Source organism: Schistocerca cancellata, chromosome 7 (assembly GCF_023864275.1).
Source record: "Schistocerca cancellata isolate TAMUIC-IGC-003103 chromosome 7, iqSchCanc2.1, whole genome shotgun sequence".
NCBI lineage: Eukaryota > Metazoa > Arthropoda > Insecta > Orthoptera > Acrididae > Schistocerca > Schistocerca cancellata.
In genome coordinates, this window is record NC_064632.1 from 12,032,402 (window position 1) to 12,050,877 (window position 18,476).

The window sequence follows — 18,476 nt, forward strand, 5'->3', positions numbered from 1 at the left end:
CACAAACGGTGCAGTGCGACACAGAGAAGACGCCTACCGGACTGTCTGCAATGAAGGGCCATAGAAAGAATGGAAGCAGGACAGTCGAAGACTAATGTGACCCGATGGCTTAATGTGAATGGTTCTGTTGTTGCTCGGAGATTGCGACAGTTTATAGAAACGGAAACTGTATTCTGAAGACCAAAGTAGGGCCGACCGTATGTGGCATCAGAAAGAGAGGCCCGTTATTTGGCTGTAAGAGCACGTCGGACCGCCTTAGTATTGCGCGGCAACTGGCGTCTGACCTCGCGGTATCCACTGGACGTGTTGTATCGAGGCAGACGGTGTAGAGAATGCTTCGGCACAGTGGACTTTGTTGTCGGAGAGATGCTGTATGTGTATCTCTGACGCATCTGCACAGAAGGGAACGTCTAGAGCGGAGCCGTCAACGTGCCACCTGGACAGTCGAACAGTGGGCCAATGTTCTTTATACAGATGAGGGACGCGGTCAGAAAAATGATACCGAATCCTCCCAAGCCTGCAAGGGTCTGAAAAACGATGGGACCGAATCCTCCCGTTTGAAGCAGGTAGCAGTTAGAAACTGGAATCATTTATAGCGTTTATTTCTTCATAATTAATTTATTAAAATAGCAAACCTAGTAAAATTAGAGGCCTTGGCCCCAAAAGGCGGCAAAGTCCAGTCGGCAGAGCGCCAGCGGAGTCCCGCTCGAGGTCAGCGCAAAGCGTGCGTAAGTGAGTCAATATTTTTTGTTTAAAACATGGGAGGGGTAGGGGAAGGAGATAAGGAACATGGCGGAGATAAGGAATTTTTATTGTCTATAATACATTATACAATGTGTCGGTTTGGGAGCATTCGGTCCTGTTCTCTGCTTACCTACCTGGCTTCCGGAGGATTCGGGACTGCGCCACAGATGAGTCCCGATTTGGTCTGGAGAGCGATTCTCGACGGATTCGTATCTGGAGGGAAAGTAGTACACGATTTCGGAACCCGAACTTTGTGGAAAGAGGCCGATATCGAGGAGAATCCCTAACAGCATCGACAAGGATTACGTTGACCAAATGGTTCAAATGGCTCTGAGCACTATGGGACTTAACTTCTGAGGTCATCAGTCCCCTAGAACTTAGAACTAATTAAAGCTAACTAACCTAAGGACATCACACACATCCATGCTCGAGGCAGGATTCGAACCTGCGACCGTACGGGCGCGCGGTTCCAGACTGTAGCGCCTAGAACCGCTCGTCCACTCCGGACGGCTGCGTTGACCACTCGAACACATCTTTATGCAACTGTGCGGCTGAATCGACAAGGTTTAACTGCTGTCAGATATCGTAATGAGGTCTTAGGACCTCGTGTACGGTTGTTGCGAGGTGCTGTGGGCCCAGACGTCGTATTAATGGACGATAATGCTCAACGTTGTAGAGCACCGGTGGTTGGTGTTTTCTTGGGAACGGAAGATATTGCATGCATGGCGTGGCCTGCTCGCTCTCCCGATTTCAGTCCCACAGAGCATGTCTGGGATGCACTAAGGAGACGGGTCGCATCACGTCAGCATCCACCAACCAGTCACCAAGACTTGCGACCAGCTCTGCAGGCAGAATGCGCGTTACTACGTCAACGTGAGATCTATGACATCATTCACAGCATACTCCGTCATTTCTAGGCCTGCATTGCCGCCAGAAGTGGCCATACCCTATACTGAGCACATTAACCAGTTGTCGGAATGTGTGTGTGCAAAACCGTTATGTTAGAAAAACGAGGAACGTTTTTGTCCATCGTTATGCATGTGGCAGTTGTCTACGTTCTGTAGTCTTTACATTATTTCTACACTACTGGCCATTAAAATTGCTACACCACGAAGATGACGTGCTACAGACGCGAAATTTAACCGACAGGAAGAAGATGCTGTGATATACAAATGATTAGCTTTTCAGAGCATTCACACAAGGTTGGCGCCGGTGGCGACACCTACAACATGAGGAAAGTTTCGAACCCATTTCTCATACACAAAGAGCAGTTGACTGGCGTTGCGCCGACCGGAGTGGCCGTGCGGTTCTAGGCGCTACAGTCTGAAACCGAGCGACCGCTACGGTCGCAGGTTCGAATCCTGCCTCGGGCATGGACGTGTGTGATGTCCTTCGGTTAGTTAGGTTTAATTAGTTCTAAGTTCTAGGCGACTGATGACCTCAGAAGTTAAGTCGCGTAGTGCTCAGAGCCATTTGAACCATTTTTGAACTGGCGTTGCCTGGTGAAACGTTGTTGTGATGCCTCGTGTAAGGAGGAGAAATGCGTATCATCACATTTCCGACTTTGATAAAGGTCGGATTTTAGCCTATCGCGATTATGGTTTATCGTATCGCGACCTTGCTGCTCGCGTTGGTCGAGACCAAATGACTGTTAGCAGAATATGGAATCGGCGGGTTCAGGAGGGTAATACGGAACGCCGTGCTGGGTCCCAACGGCCTCGTATCACTAGCAGTCGAGATGACAGGCATCTTATCCGCATGGCTGTAACGGATCGTGTAGCCGAGTCTCCATCTCTCAGTCAACAGATGGGGACGTTTGCAAGAAACAACCATCTGCACGAGCAGTTCGACGACGTTTGCAGCAGCATGGACTATCAGCTCGGAGACCACGACTGCGTTTACCCTTGAGGCTGCATCACAGGCAGGAGCGCCTGCGATGGTGTACTCTACGAACCTGGGTGCACAAATGGCAAAATGTCATTTTTTCGGACGAATCCAGATTCTGTTTACAACATCATGATGGTCGCATCCGTGTTTGGCGACATCGCGGTGAACGCACATTGGAAGCGTCTATTCGTTATCGCCATACTGGCGTATCACCCGGCGTGATGGTATGGGGTGCCATTGATTACACGTCTCGGTCACCTCTTGTTCGCATTGACGACACTTTGAACAGTTGACGTCACCTTTGAGATGTGTTACGACCCGTCGCTCTACCCTTCATTCGATCGCTGCGAAACCCTACGTTTAGGCAGGGTATTGCACGATCGCATGTTGCAAATCCTGTACGGGCCTTTCTGGATACAGAAAATGTTCGACTGCTGCCCTGGCCAGCACATTCTCTAGATCTCTCACCAACTGAAAACGTCTTGTCAATGGTGGCCAAGCAACTGGCTCGTCACAATACGCCAGTCACTACTCTTGATGAACCGTGGTATCGTGTTGAAGCTGCATGGGCAGCTGTACCTGTACACGCCATCCAAGTTCTGTTTGACTCAATGCCCAGGCGTATCAAGGCCGCTATTACGGCCAGAGGTTGTTCTGGGTACTGATTTCTCAGGATCTATGCACCCAAATTGCGTGAAAATGTAATCACATGTCAGTTATAGTATAATATATTTGTCCAATGAATACGCGTTTATCATCTGCATTTCTTCTTGGTGTAGCAATTTTAATGGTCAGTAGTGTGCTTTAGTATGATTTGTTTACACTGTTTAGTGGCAAAATAAACGCAGCCTTCAAATATTTCCGTTTGTTGCTTTAATTTTGGACACCAGTGTAGTTTCAAACATGAAAATAAGCTCACAACTAAACGCAAGTACTTGGAATACGAGTCTTGGTTAAGGAAACAACACAATGAAAGCTTCTACGGTCAGAGCTCGTTTTCCATCAGTTTGGATATCAAATGTTTTAAGTCCTCACTCTCCTTGAGTGGAGTACGTTGGAACAGACTAATACGTGAGTTACGACCTGTGCGAGTGCACACTTTCTACAGTCTTGCCAAATGAGTCTGACAGAACACTAACAGGCCCGCGAGCACTTTGCCGACGTCTCTTGGTGGCGAAGGCGGCGTGCGGTCCAGGCGGAGCTCGATCCGCAACAGACTACTTCTCTTGGCTGGCTGCGTCGAAACTGCCGCAATGGGCGCGGGCGCGGTCCTAAACAACCGCACGGCGGAGCTACACTTCCTCCTGATTGGCTGCACGTGACACTGGCGGATGCTGCAACAGGTAGGTGGCAGGAGCGACCTCCCTTGCTGATTTAAGCGCCCTCTGCGCTTTGGTCCGGTGTATGGGAAGGCCCTCTGCAGGTCGCGCTGCAAATGGCGGAACCAGAACGTCGTGTGGTCGCAGGGGCTGAGCCGGCAACCAACCCGACAGTTGTGTCTTGCAGTGTGGCGTCGGCACCTGACGGCTTTTGAGACACGCCGAAAATATTACTCCATAAACCCCTAGTATGATAAAAAAAAACAAATGAGTTAATATATTTCAGTTTTTTTTCAATTATATATATATATATATATATATATATATATATATATATATATATATATATATATATATATTGTGTTTCATACTAGAATGTCGTGTTCCCAGTTTGGCACTGCTTTGCCACAGGAGACACGAAAGCGGTCGAAGACGTCCGTCTTCTGGTCGGCTCCTGATCGTTGTCAGAAGGAGGCTAGTTTCTGATTACGCAAAGACTTCTATTATTTGGAAAAGAACAATCCGGATTTCTTTACGTGATCAGTATGAAATTTATAATCACCTAAGGGACATTTAACAACGAACAATAAAGAAATTGCATTTGCAAATGAAATACATGGGGCAGCTATGAGTTGTATAGAAGGCAAGGAGCGGCCTTCTGTCTGCGACCAGGATGCCGCAGTATTCTCTGCTGTAGTAAAGGCTGTTTGATATTTACAAAAATAATATGACATGGAGGTAAAAAAATATAAAGGAAAAGAATAGAACATGAAATCTGGTAAACACTAAATATATTCAAACAATTCTCACAAGCAAATTAGGGCTTGAAACATCCTGGCAGATTAAAACTGTGTGCCCGACCGAGACTCGAACTCGGCACACAGTTTTAATCTGCCAGGAAGTTTCATATCAGCGCACACTCCGCTGCAGAGTGAAAATCTCATTCTGGAAATTAGGGCTCATTTATAAACAGTATAACTTACATAAGTACTTTTCTAACGATATGGTGCGATCAGATTTCAGCCTGTCCTGTGATAGCTCCTTGGTTCACGTTTTTGGCACAAATTAGAGTCATTACTTTTCTCCTTCCTTCAAGACAAATCTTGCACCGTTCAGCACCCTCACAATGTCCAATGTATTAGCGTCCGCGCTAGATGCGCATCTTTGCAGTTACGTAAATTATATAAAACAAATGTCTTGCAAAGAATAGGTCTCATCACATAAGTTGATCATTTAATATACAGGTAGGTGAATGCCTTTCCAAGGGTACTCACAGCTTTCATACGACGGAAATCCCAATAATATTACAAACCGCAGTTTCTCTAGCGCCTTTGGCCATAAGGCTGACTCACCAGCCGTCGGCCTCCAACACATTGTAACGTCATAGCTTCACCTGTCTAACTTCCACTCCCACTGACCTGACCTGAACAGTACACAGGGCAGCCACCAGCAAGCGCCCTCTCCTTGAGTTGAGACCACGCTACTGAGTGTGTCGCACGTTGGCTTGTACGGCCTTTACAGGTAAGAGCACCGGACAAAAAAAAAATTGTCACCGAGAGGAAACATCGCGCTAATATCGTGTAACATTGCCTTTAGCCTCGATGATGGCTTCAGTTCGGAAAAGAAAGTACAGATTTTTTCAGGTAAGCCATATACAGCTGATGCCGCTCACTGATTAGATCGCGTGTGGATACGACATTGCAGAATGGTGGTTGTTACATTTCAGCCGCTGTTCCTAATAGTGCGTCATTTTACACGGGATTACGATTGTCTTTGTATGTCCATCCTTGTGATTGGAGGTCTGGGGGGCTTCAGCCGTTCACTTATGTAAGAAAATGAAACACCTACAGTCGTCGTTATGTTGTTATTTATTGTGCTTAAATGCACCATCTTCAGGCCTTAACTGATGCCGAGAGCTTAACATGAAGGGTATCTGTCGGTGATCTGCAAAATTAAGATAGTTGAATGAATATTAAGTAAATAACTTGGCCACCTGTATCTATTGCATAACGCATAGCAGTAGGACGCAAAATGTAAGTTTAGGAGGGAATATGTAAGCATGTGCTCTGGTAAAGGTAAAAATATCACGTTTATTCAAGAACAGCTGAATAAAATAATAAGCTAAACAACTAACAAATGAGTGATGGTCGCTGTTCTCCATAACACTTCCGGCTGAATTACAAACTCACGTTTACAAATGGTTCAAATGGCTCTGAGCAGTATGGGACTTAACATCTGAGGTCATCACTCCCCTAGAACTTAGAACTACTTAAACCTAACTAACCTAAGGACATCACACACATCCATGCCCGAGGCAGGATTCGAACCTGCGAGCGTAGCGGTCGCGCGGGTCCAAACTGAAGCGCATGCAACCGCTCTTCAACAAAGGCTGACCACGTTTACAACTGCTTCTTGTAGACCCCAGCACGGTTATGGAAAGATCAGATGAAGCTTTCAATTGCGACATTCACGCAGTTATACACATATAGTAGAAATTCAGGACAAATATAAGAATGAAGTTAAACTTCACCAGTATGCACGTGATTGGGACGTTCCCTTTTCTTGAGTGCACGAAGCAAGCGAACAAGAATTCCGACAAGAATAAACTGTTAATAGTTGCACCATGGAAGAGGTTCTGAAACAAATTTGGAAGTTTTACCCGGAGAATCAGTAACTCAGACATGTAACGACTCTCACAATCCGCTAACACATGGTCGTAACAAACAGAAATTCTGGATAAAATGAGTGCTAAAATTCAGAATAGCTAACCAAATATGTATTACTGTGAGACACGATCTCTGAACTCAGTCTCTCAGATCCATACTTAACACGTGATGAGACTACGAGGAAACTGGATTGCGAACTAAAATCTAAATTAGCCAAGTTTCAGAAACTTTTCAATTATACTATACTCGTTACATCAATAACGAATTAAATCAGACTGAACTGAGGAAATACGAGTCCACGTGTTTGAACAGAGGTAGAGCACAACAATGGCTTGCACGCATGGCTAAATGCAACTGCTCATAATGTTCAGAAATTAGCAAGAAAAATTCCGTGTACCGGTCAACGAGCGATGAGCGATGACAGAAAGACGTTAATGTTGACTTGAGCTGAAATATAGACATGAAGCTTTACTTGACTTCGTACAATCTGTTCCACTGGAAAGTCCTGTGTACTTACAACTGTCTCTAAATATGAAAATATCTTGATACAGACATATTTACAAGACTCTTCAGCCGACAGATAACGCTGCCATCTTGATCATTGGCTGCTGACTGGGCCGAGCGCTCCTCTGCTCACACGCATACCTCCAGGTGTCAGACACTCACATCGGTACCACACGTCGCATGTCGATGGAGTGTCAACCAAAACTCAGATTTAGTTCGTATTGTGAGCAGTCGTCCAGCAGAGCGGACGAAAAGGTTATTTAAAACAAATTTGTTAAGTCTTTCTTGGCAAATTGTTGACAAAATGCCTATTGGCTTCTGTCTCGAGTTCTACGGCAGTCGTTGGTCTGATGATTTTACTGACGATTCGCCAGCGCGAGTGGCTGGCATTGTGAAAGCTTCACCCTCCATTGCCGGTGGTGAACTGGAGCCGAGCTCGCGGCCGCAGACTATATGTACCTGGCGTGCCAACGTCCGAGGGCTATTGCTATTTCACGTGGAATGGCAATTTCTACGAACAACTGGAAGGCGACGTCATGGGTAGTCCTCTCCGTCCAGTGGTGGCCAACTTCTTCATGGAACATTTCGAAGCACAGGCACTGGACTTGGCGACTTGTAAACCTAAGGTGTAGAACAGATACGTCGATGATAATTTCGTTGTCTGGAGCCTTGGGGAAGGAAAGCTCAATGACTTCCTAAGACCTGAACAGCCTCCATGCCAACATAAAATTTACCATGGAAGTGGGAATGGACAAGAAACTACTATTTCTAGATGTGCTGGTCACAAGGGATGGTGAAAGCCTAGGACACAGTGTGCATCAAAAACCGACACACATGGACCGATAACAGCACAATTTATCAAACTACCACCCGAGCCACAGAAGAGACATGATTAATACGCGAGCAAGAAAAATATGTCAGCCGCAGCACCTCAGACGCGAAGTTCAACACCTGGAAAGTGTTCTGAGGAGCAATGAGTACTCCACATGTTATATTAGGAGTGCAACAGAGCCAAACACTCGGCGAAGCGACAAATCAGAAAAAGAAATGTTGGGTGTGGCCTTCCTGTCATACATTCCCAGAGTGACGGACAGAATCGGCCGTATATTGCACATACACGCGGTAAAGATGATTTTAAAACGGACAAAGAAGATCAAAGAATGTCTTAGATCGGCAAATGAAAAAAAGGGACCCTCTTGCAATGTCGGGAATATACCGCATACCTCGCACATGCGGAAAAGTTTGTCGGAATGACTGGACGATCAACCAACACCAGGATCACAGAACATAAGCGACATTGCAGGTCGAGGCAGGTGGAGAAATGGGCCGTGGCAGAGCACGCACTGTGTGAGACCGAGCACGTAGTAATATACTCCGACACGGAAGTTCTGGCTGAAGAGAAGCACTATCACACCCGCTTGTTCAGAGAAGCTGTAGAAATACAAAAACACGGGAATAGCTTCAACAAGAAAGAAGAAAACCTTAAGGTAAACGGATCCTGTCTTCCCGTGCTGCAGCGAAGGACCGTCGCAGGTAGCAAGAGGAGAACCGCACCAGAAATGACCGCGGAGAAGCCCTCGAACGTTGGCCCGCCAGGTACATATTGTCTGGGTACGTACAGTTTGCGGCCGCGAGCTTGGTTCAAGTTCACCACCAGCAATGGAGGGTGAAGCTTTGACAATGCCAGCCACTCGTGCTGGCAAAACGTCAGTAAAAACATCTGACGAACGTCGGCCGAAGAACCCGAGACAGAAGCCAACAGGCAATTCAAAATGGTTCAAATGGCTCTGAGCACTATGAGACTCAACATCTTAGGTCATAAGTCCCCTAGAACTTAGAACTACTTAAACCTAACTAACCTAAGGACATCACACACACCCATGCCCGAGGCAGGATTCGAACCTGCGACCGTAGCAGTCCCGCGGTTCCGGACTGCAGCGCCAGAACCGCTAGACCACCGCGGCCGGCGGCAATTCCTTAATTAAAAGTAACACCAGATTTATGGGGCACACGAAAAGCATGGCTGTATGTTAAAAAACATGTTTTTTCTGTGGGGAAGTTGGTAGAATGTTATATCCCTGAACCAATTGGCGCTGGGTTGGATTTGCACCGATGACAACCTTTTCTTTTTTACTCTATTATGCTTGAAAGTGTCATATGGGACAACATGTATATAAAATGTAAAAGGGCTGTTTGGAGCTTCAGCAGTGTTCTCTTGGCAGTCGGCTTTCGCTTCATTTCTTTGAAAGTAGTAAACCTTTAAAATGCCTTTGTAGGGTCACACAATATACTACCAGAACAGAAAAACAAAGAAACTCTTGCATCACACATGTGGAAGTAGTAGTAGTAATAACACTAGTAATTAATATTAAGCAAAATAGTAAGATCAGTAATAAGTACATAACGTTCAACTAACGGAGCGAAAGAAGACTGCAAGAAGAACACTGCTACAAACTCCGAAAAGTCCTTTCACATATTAGGAAAAATGTCTCCCATATAACAGGTTCACGCGTAAACAGTAAAAAAAAATATTATTATGAGTGGGGTTTGAATGCGGGACCTTTAGTACGAAGACCCAACGCTGTTCCACCTCATGCACGCGAAACCTGTAATCTCATTCCTCGCAAATACGCTTTTCCTTTGCTTCGTACTTCTGTTGTTACTTTTCATTACCGTTTGCGCATGTTCTACTGGACGACAGCACACAGCACGAACTAAAACGGTTCAAATGGCTCTGAGCACTATGGGACTTAACTTCTGAGGTCATTAGTCCCCTAGAACTTAGAACTACTTAAACCCAACTAACCTAAAGACATCAGACACATCCATGCCCGAGGCAGGATTCGAACCTGCGACCGCAGCGGTCGCGCGGTACCAGAGTGTAGCGCCTAGAGCCGCTCGGCCACTCCGGCCGGCACCACGAACTAAATCGGTGTTTTGGTTAATACTTTATTTACATACAACGTTTGGAACGGATCTGAGTGTCTGACGTCTAGATGTTTGGGTATCTGCCGTAATTAGACCGTCGATTGCAGTGGCCCAACGAAGTTGTAACAACGGAAATTCCCCATCGCACCCCCCTCAGATTTAGTGGTAGGACGGCCTAGTTGATAGTCCGTCAAAAATTGAACAAAGAGAAGCCATAAGTTTATGTAAACGCAATCAATAACATGACACAGAAATCAGGTTAATTTTGTCAAGGAACTCTGCGACAGAATAGGAGTGTCCTATGAGGAAACTCTTCGATTTGAAAGCGCTTGGATTACTGCTAAGAACTGCGAATTCTTGTGGTAGCTTACTGAAAATGGGTGCAGCATTATACTGCACATCATTCTGCACAAGAATCAATGAAGTGCGATCCAAATGCAGATTGGATTTCTGCCTGGTATTAACTGAGTGAAAGCTGCTAATTCTTGGGAATAAGCTGGTATTGTTAGCAAGAAACGGAAGTGAAGAATACACACATAGAGAGGCCGATGTCGGAAAACTCAGACTAGTGAGCAGCGGACGAGAGGTTCACGGACTTACACCACTTATTGCCCGAACCACCTGTTTATATGCCACAACTATGCTTTGAGAATGGGAAGAGTTACGACGAAATATAATACAATATGACATAAGCGAAAGAAAATAAGCATAGTAGACTACTTTCCGTGTCGAACTATCGCTTACTTCAGATACCATTCGAATAGTAAAAATGGCGGCATTAAGACTTTCAACAAGATCCTGAACGTTGTCTTCCTACGACAGTTCACTGAAGACCTAGAAATTTGAACTGTTCAGTTTCACTAATCATATGCCCATTCTGTGAAATTAAAATGTTGGGTTTTGTTGAGCTGTGTGTCAGAAACTGTAAAAACTGAGTCTTACTATGGTTTAGCGTCAGTTTATTTTCTACAAGCCATAAATTTATTCCATGAACTGCCCTATTTGAAACAGTTCCAGTGATGAACACAACATCCTTTACTAGCAAGCTACTGTCATCAGCAAACAGAAATCTTTTACAATCACATGAAATATTAGAGGGCATATCGTTTATGTGAATAAGGGACAGGAGTCACCCCAGCACTGACCCCTTGATCCCTGGGGCACCCCCATTTGACCATGCACCACCCAGATCCCACGTCATAGCCATTCTAAAAACTGTGGATAAATGACCTTTTGCTGACTGTTAAAGTAAGAGTTGAATCAACTGTGAGCCACTCCCCGTATTCCATAACGGTCCAACTTCTGCAGCAAAATTTTGTGATCAACACAATCAAACGCCTTAGTTAAACCAAAAACGACGTCTAGCGTCAGAAATCTTTGGTTTAATCCATCCAGAAGAAAGAGAATATACATTTTCAGTTACTAAACCACTTCTAAAACCGAACTGTATCTTTGAAAGCAAATTATGTGAACAAAAACAATCAATTATCCTTACATAAAGAGTTTTTTCAATAACTTTAACAAACACTAATGGCATAGAAATAGGGCTAAAATTGTCTAAATTATCCCTTTCTCCCTTTTTATAAAGCGGCTTTACTACTAGGTACTTTGATCGTTCAGGAAACTGACCATTCTTAAAGGAAAAATCACAAATATAGCTAAGTACAGGGCTAACATGTGCAGCACAGTACCTTAGTATTCTGCTAGGCACTCCATTATATCCATGAGAGTTGTTAGTCTTCAGTGATTTAATTATTGAATCAATCTCTCTCTTTTCAGTATCACAGAGGTCTATTTCAGACATCAGTCTCGGAAAAGAATTTTCCAAGAGAGTTACATGATTCCCAGTGGAAACTAAGTTTTTATTTAATACACTAACAATGCTCAGAAAGTGATTGTTAAATACTGTACATATATCTGACTTATCAGTAACAGAAATGTTTTTACTACGATATGACTTTATATCGTCGACCTTCTGCTGCTGACCAGACACTTCCTTCATGACTGAACCCACGGTTTTTAATTTTATCCTGTGAATTTAAAGGACTGCATCAAATATACCGCTCGCCAATTCTATGAAGAGGCTCAGCGGTCTGGAAATCCATTAATAGTCACCCTGGGGAACCAGATACTTTGGCGTCACACCCCGAGGTTGTCGGACCTCTTGCGTGACTGAAATCACGCAGTAAGAGCAATAATGTAGCAAGAATGACACCTAGAGGAGACAAACCAGAAAGAGCAGAATTAAAAACCGAACTAAAAGAGCAGCTGCCAGCAGAGTGTTCAGTGGAAGGAGGTTAGCGTACCGAAGGAGGACGTTACAATCGTGTGTTTAATTGAAGAACGTGTTTGTCTGGTACTGGAATACCAAAAGCCAGAACACAGTTCAACGACAGTAAGATCCAGTTTTCAAATACTATCAATTTTTTTCCAAAAAGACCCGATGCGAAAACCATTCGCAATCTCTTGGCCTACACATGTTTCCCTTCAAAATCCAAACACACCAGGCCATCCATACTTGTTGAAAGGTGGCTACACTGAGCCACAGCGCCAGAAATCGCGCCAGAGTGTATTGTTCCGCCGCCTCCACTGGCAGTGATTATTGAGACGTAGCGGCAGGCAGTTCTTACCGAGAAGTTGTGGTGGACACTGCTTGTCGTGAAGTCAGTGTGAGATGTGGTAGTGGAGAGTGTTGTTCCATGTTTGGTGCATTGGTTTGATGGGAGAGATAGCAGATGTTGTTCTAATGGAGATATTGTAATGGTCAGAGTGCATTTCGTCAATATATATGGAGGTATTTTCTTTTATTCTTTTATTATTTGTGTGTCCTGAATAATGTGCCATTACAGGTTCAGTCAACAAAGCATCTGGCTTGTGTTCTTGTATTAGAGTGTAATTCTGCTTTCCTTACGCAATTATAGTATTTGTAATTTTCTTTCATCACGTCAGTATAATTGGTATTTAAAAATTCTTGTTTTGTTGAAGAAGATCCGTGCCAGATGTGCGTTGAGTCACACTACCACACACAGAACAGCTACACTTGTGCTATGTTGGCTTCGTAGGTTTTATAGTTGCTGGGGACTTAATTAGTTAATTGTGTTAACAGAAATTTTTTTACATTCTTTGTTGTCATTCTATGCAGTCAGATTGCGTAATAATACTAGTCAGGGCCAGCCGTTTACGAAACAGCGTAATCGGACATACAGCGACAGAAAATTAAAAAGTATTTGCATTGCATTCTTATATCTTTATTATAATTAAGCCCCCATGCACGTGGCGACCGCTGCTTCGGATCGTCCCTTGGAATTCTTCTGATTGGAAAAATAGTAGACAGTAGTATTGCTGTAGTAATTTGTAGTTTAGTAATTGTAGTTTGTATTGCATGTGTAGATTTGGTGATTGTCATTCTTCTATTGTTCGTTAATCGTGTTTGAAGGAAGCATTTCGTGTGATTGATATTGTTGGTGATAAAGTGTCATTGTGTATAAATTTCATATAGTGACGATTTTTGTATGTTTTGTAAATGATTACGCGATCTATGAAAAAGGCAAAAATGATGAATAGTGAGAATAACGAAATTGTTAACATGGCGAATTCGCCAACAGAGGAAAACAGTATCATGAATAATGAAGTGGAAAACAATTTAATCAGTCGGGAAAATAGTCCGGAGACAGTTCAAAATTTTTCACAATCGAAAAATTCTCAGAATACGAGATTAACGATAGAAGATTCTGAAATATTATCGAACACAGATAGCGTTATGGCTATGCAGAAAGAAGTTAGTTTTGCGGGAAATGTTAGGGGCGAAAAGAATTTCGAACCGGCTAACATGGAGCAGTTGTGGATGCTATATTACATTTGGGATCACAGATGGGAACTTTGCGATCTGAATTAAAAACAGAGATAGGGACAATTAAAACAGAAATGGGAACAATGGAAACACGGTTAGACTCATTGGGATCACAGTTAGGATCTGAATTAAAAACAGAGATAGGGACAATTAAAACTGAGATGGGAACAATGGAAACACGGTTAGACTCACGAATAGGGACATGTTTCAAAAACATGAAAGATGAATTAAAGAAAGAAATCAGAGAAGAAGTACAACTGATTTTGAATGCTCACAATAATAGATTAATTGCAGTAGAGATTAGACAAAGGGAACAGGATAGAGAACAGGAAGAAAGAGATCGCGCGATAGTACAGAAATTTTCAGAGTTAAATTTACAACGTGCAAAGGATAAGGAAGAAATATTTGAGAGAATCGAGGAATCCGTACCAAATGACAGATTAAATAACCTAACACAACAATATGAACAGCTAACTACCAAATGTGTCAATACTGAAACCCGAGTCGCGACACTTACGGAAGACGTAAATAAACAGAAAGAACAATTAGGTGACTTATCGGAAAGAGTTGAGGAAATTTCAGATAAACTGACAAATCTTAGTTTACAAGGGGACAGAGATTCGGATGATACAGCTCCATTACCATTTGCAGAAACCGAAGAGTATCAGAACATAAATAAGCATGTTGAAAATCAGGGAAAATTTAATGAACGTGTGAAAAGGGAATTTGAGGTATTAAAAAAGCAAGTCAAACAAATTGAAGGCGAAATCATAGGAAAAGACGGCAAAGGAAATTTAGAATCACAGATACCAGAAGGGTTTGAAGAAAATAATTTGTTTCATTTACGGGATGCAACAAGAGAGCGCCAGGCGCGCGAACTTTACAATAATCGACATTCGGACTGGGACAGACGCGGTAGGTCTTTGTCGCCACGAGGCGAAAACCTTGACTATAAACACTTTTTGACTGTTCGGAAATTTAAGATCTTCCGCAATTCTAAGAATGACATACATCCATGTGCATGGTTAGATCAATTTATGTACGCACTTCCACCAAATTGGCCACTAAGTCACAAATTGGAATTTATGTGTGGATATTTAGAAAACGAACCGGTGACGCGGATGCGCGCCCTCATTAGAGATTGTAATAGCCTAAATGATTTTTATCATGCATTTCTATCGGCATATTGGTCCGAAAACACGCAAGACAGAGTCAAACACAGTCTTATTATGCAGCGTAATTTCAAACAGTCTGAGTTCCGCACGCCAGCGGAATATTTTGAAGACATGATTCGAAAGAATCAGTTCCTTTCCAACCCTTATAGCCTGACTGAATTAATTCGCATTTGTTTAACTAAGCTGCCACAATCCATAAGACAAATTGCTTTAGCCGGAAGATGTAAAGACGACATTGAGACTTTTAAGACTTTGTTGCAAGAACTTGAGTATGACAACGACGATGGGACTTCCTGTAATTTTTTCAGTAACAGTAATTACAGTAGATTTTCAGAGAAAAGGGATAGTGATCGGAACGGGCGTTATGTGGGTAATGCTGAGAATGACAGACGTAACAGACAGGACAATAGATACCAGCCCTATGACAATAACAGACGTTCTAACAGAAATTACACAGACAATTATAATAACGGTAATTCGTACCGGAATGATCAATCATACGGAAACAGTAATCGGTATTATCAAGACAGAAATTATTCAAACAGTAATAGAAATTCTTACTACAGAAATAATCAGGGTAGTAGATACAATAATAATTTCAGAAGTGACAGTCGAAATTACACAAGAAGTAGTTATGTAGACAGACAGGAAAACAGAAATTTTAATAACAGACACAACCAAGAATTTGTATCTAACAGACAGGAGGGACCTAATTGGCATCCTCCACGTGACAGAACTTCAGAGAGACAAGTGCAAATCGTAGAAATGGATCCGCGAAATGACGCGAATAATCAAAGACGTGACGCAAACAATCGACAATGACTAGCAGCTTCGGCTTCTGGCAGCAATATAGACGGTTCAGAAAGTAATGACACTACGGCTTTACACTACGTACGCCTGGAAGACATGAGAGACATTTTGTTAGACGAAAAGGAAAATAATGTAGACGCATTTTTACATCCTGTTATTGAAGTATGTGTGGGTAAGAATAAGTTCACTGCAGTTTTAGATTCTGGGAGCCCATTGAACGTCATTAGTGAATCAGTTTTTCGTATATGTGAAAGGACTATTGCCTGTCCTGTGTTACCTATTTCTAAAACTACAATTCGAGGAGCGATTTCTGGAAAGGGTGTAGAAGTTAAACAACAGACCAACCTAAATTTCAATTGTCAAGGATACGAATTTTCTGCTAATTTTATTATTGTTCCATTACTCAGTACACAAATTATATTAGGTATGGAGTTTCTTAACGCACATAAGGCAATTTTGAACTTTAAAGAAGGAAGTGTGAATTTGACTGTTGCCGGAATGCCGAAATGTTTGAAATTTTTCGAGTGTTTAACAAGATCTGAGTCAGATACAAAATGTTTAAGGTTTCTTACTTCTGATGTTTTCGTTGAGCATTATGACGACAATGTGTTTATTCATGACAATGACAATAGATACAGTGACGCGATGGATGATATAATTAATAGCAAAGAATTAATTAATGAAAAGGTTAAGAAAGCTGAAGTGCCAGATGACGTTGCAAGAGAAGAGCTGCACCACATTTTGACTTCACATGCTACAGTATTTAGTCATCACACAGGAACTATACAAGGCTTACAATATTTATTTAAAGTAAAAGAACACACACCATTTCGAGGGAAAACGTACGCTATTCCTTTGGCTTACAGAGACAAGGTTAAGAATGAACTTCAGTACATGTTAGATCAGGGCATTATTGAGCCTGCAGTCAGTCCTTATACTAGCCCATTACACGTTGTTCTTAAAAAGGATGGGTCAATTCGTTTGGTTCTGGATTCCAGACAGATAAATAATATCATCATTCCTGAAACTGACCGCCCACAAAATTTAGATGAACTTCTTCAACATTTCCATGGAATTAAAGTTTTATCCACGATTGACATGCGCGCAAGTTTTTGGCAAATAGAACTCCACCCTGATTGTAGAAAATATACTGCCTTTTTAGCCTTTGGTAACTGTTACCAGTTTCGGAAATTACCGTTTGGACTTACTGTATCTTCGGCAGCATTCATTCGTAGCTTAAATGAAATTTTACCTGTTTATCTTCGTGACAATATTACTTCTTATGTCGACGACATTCTTATTGCTAAACATTCTTGGAGTGAGCACAACAAAATTTTGGATTCATTATTACGTATTTTTGCAAGAGTTGGCATTACGGTGAACTTAGAAAAATCTGAATTTGGTCGTTCTCAGGTGAAATTTCTCGGTCACATTATTTCTACAGAAGGTATTCTTCCTGATCCAGAAAAATTAGACGCTATTCGTAATTATGCTGTTCCTACTACAAAACGTGATGTTCGTAGTTTCCTTGGTGTCTGTAATTTTCTTAGACGCTTTGTTAGATTGGACAATTTGGCCACACCTCGTTTATGTGAACTATCTGGAAAGAAATCTAATTGGTGTTGGGATGAGGAAGCTCAGTCAGAATTTGAACAACTCCGTGATGCTTTAGTTGCTGCTCCACTTCTTTCACACCCGGATTTATCTAAAGATTTTTGCTTGGCGACGGACTCATCATACAAAGGCCTAGGTGCACATTTATTTCAAGAGATAGAAGAAAACGGCGTTGTAGTACAAAGGACTATTGCATTTGGAAGTCGTGTTCTTTCTAAATCAGAAAAGAATTATTCGATTACGGAACTTGAAGCTTTGGCTGTTGTTTGGGCTTTTACAAAATTTCGCACATTTTTGTTTGGCAGACATACTAAGGTTTACACCGATCATCGAGCTCTTGAGTTTCTTATGTCGACAAAATTAACTCATGGCAGATTGTCACGATGGGCGTTGTACCTACAGGAATTTGATTTTAGTATTGTTTACATACAGGGTTCTTCAAATATTGTTGCTGATGCTTTATCACGTGCACCTATGGGTTTGAAACAAAGTGCTGAAGAGGACTGCAAGGAAAACAATTATTGTTTGATGTATATTCAAGGTGTTGCGTTTGAGAACATTATTTCGTCTTCGCTCCAGGACATCGCTAAGGAGCAAAATAAGGATCCAATCTGGAAGGACATTAAGGAGAAGTGGAGGAGAAAGGAAAGCGTAGCGATTAGACAGCATTATTTAGTTCGCAATGACATTCTTTTCAAACGAAAATCGGTCGACAACTCTGTTTGGTTAGTTTGTATTCCTGATGAGTGGGTTAATAAGCTGATTTGGTATACGCATTTCAGTTATGCACACTTTGGTCCCAGAAAATGCTTTCATAAATTACGAGAAAATTGCTACTTCAATAATATGGAAAAACGTATTCGATCTGTTCTTGCCAAATGCAAATTATGTCAAAAGGCTAAGCCGCCGACTATTTCTCACAGAGCACCGTTGTTTCCTATCATTCCAGCGAAATTAAAGGACTTGGCTGCAGTTGATT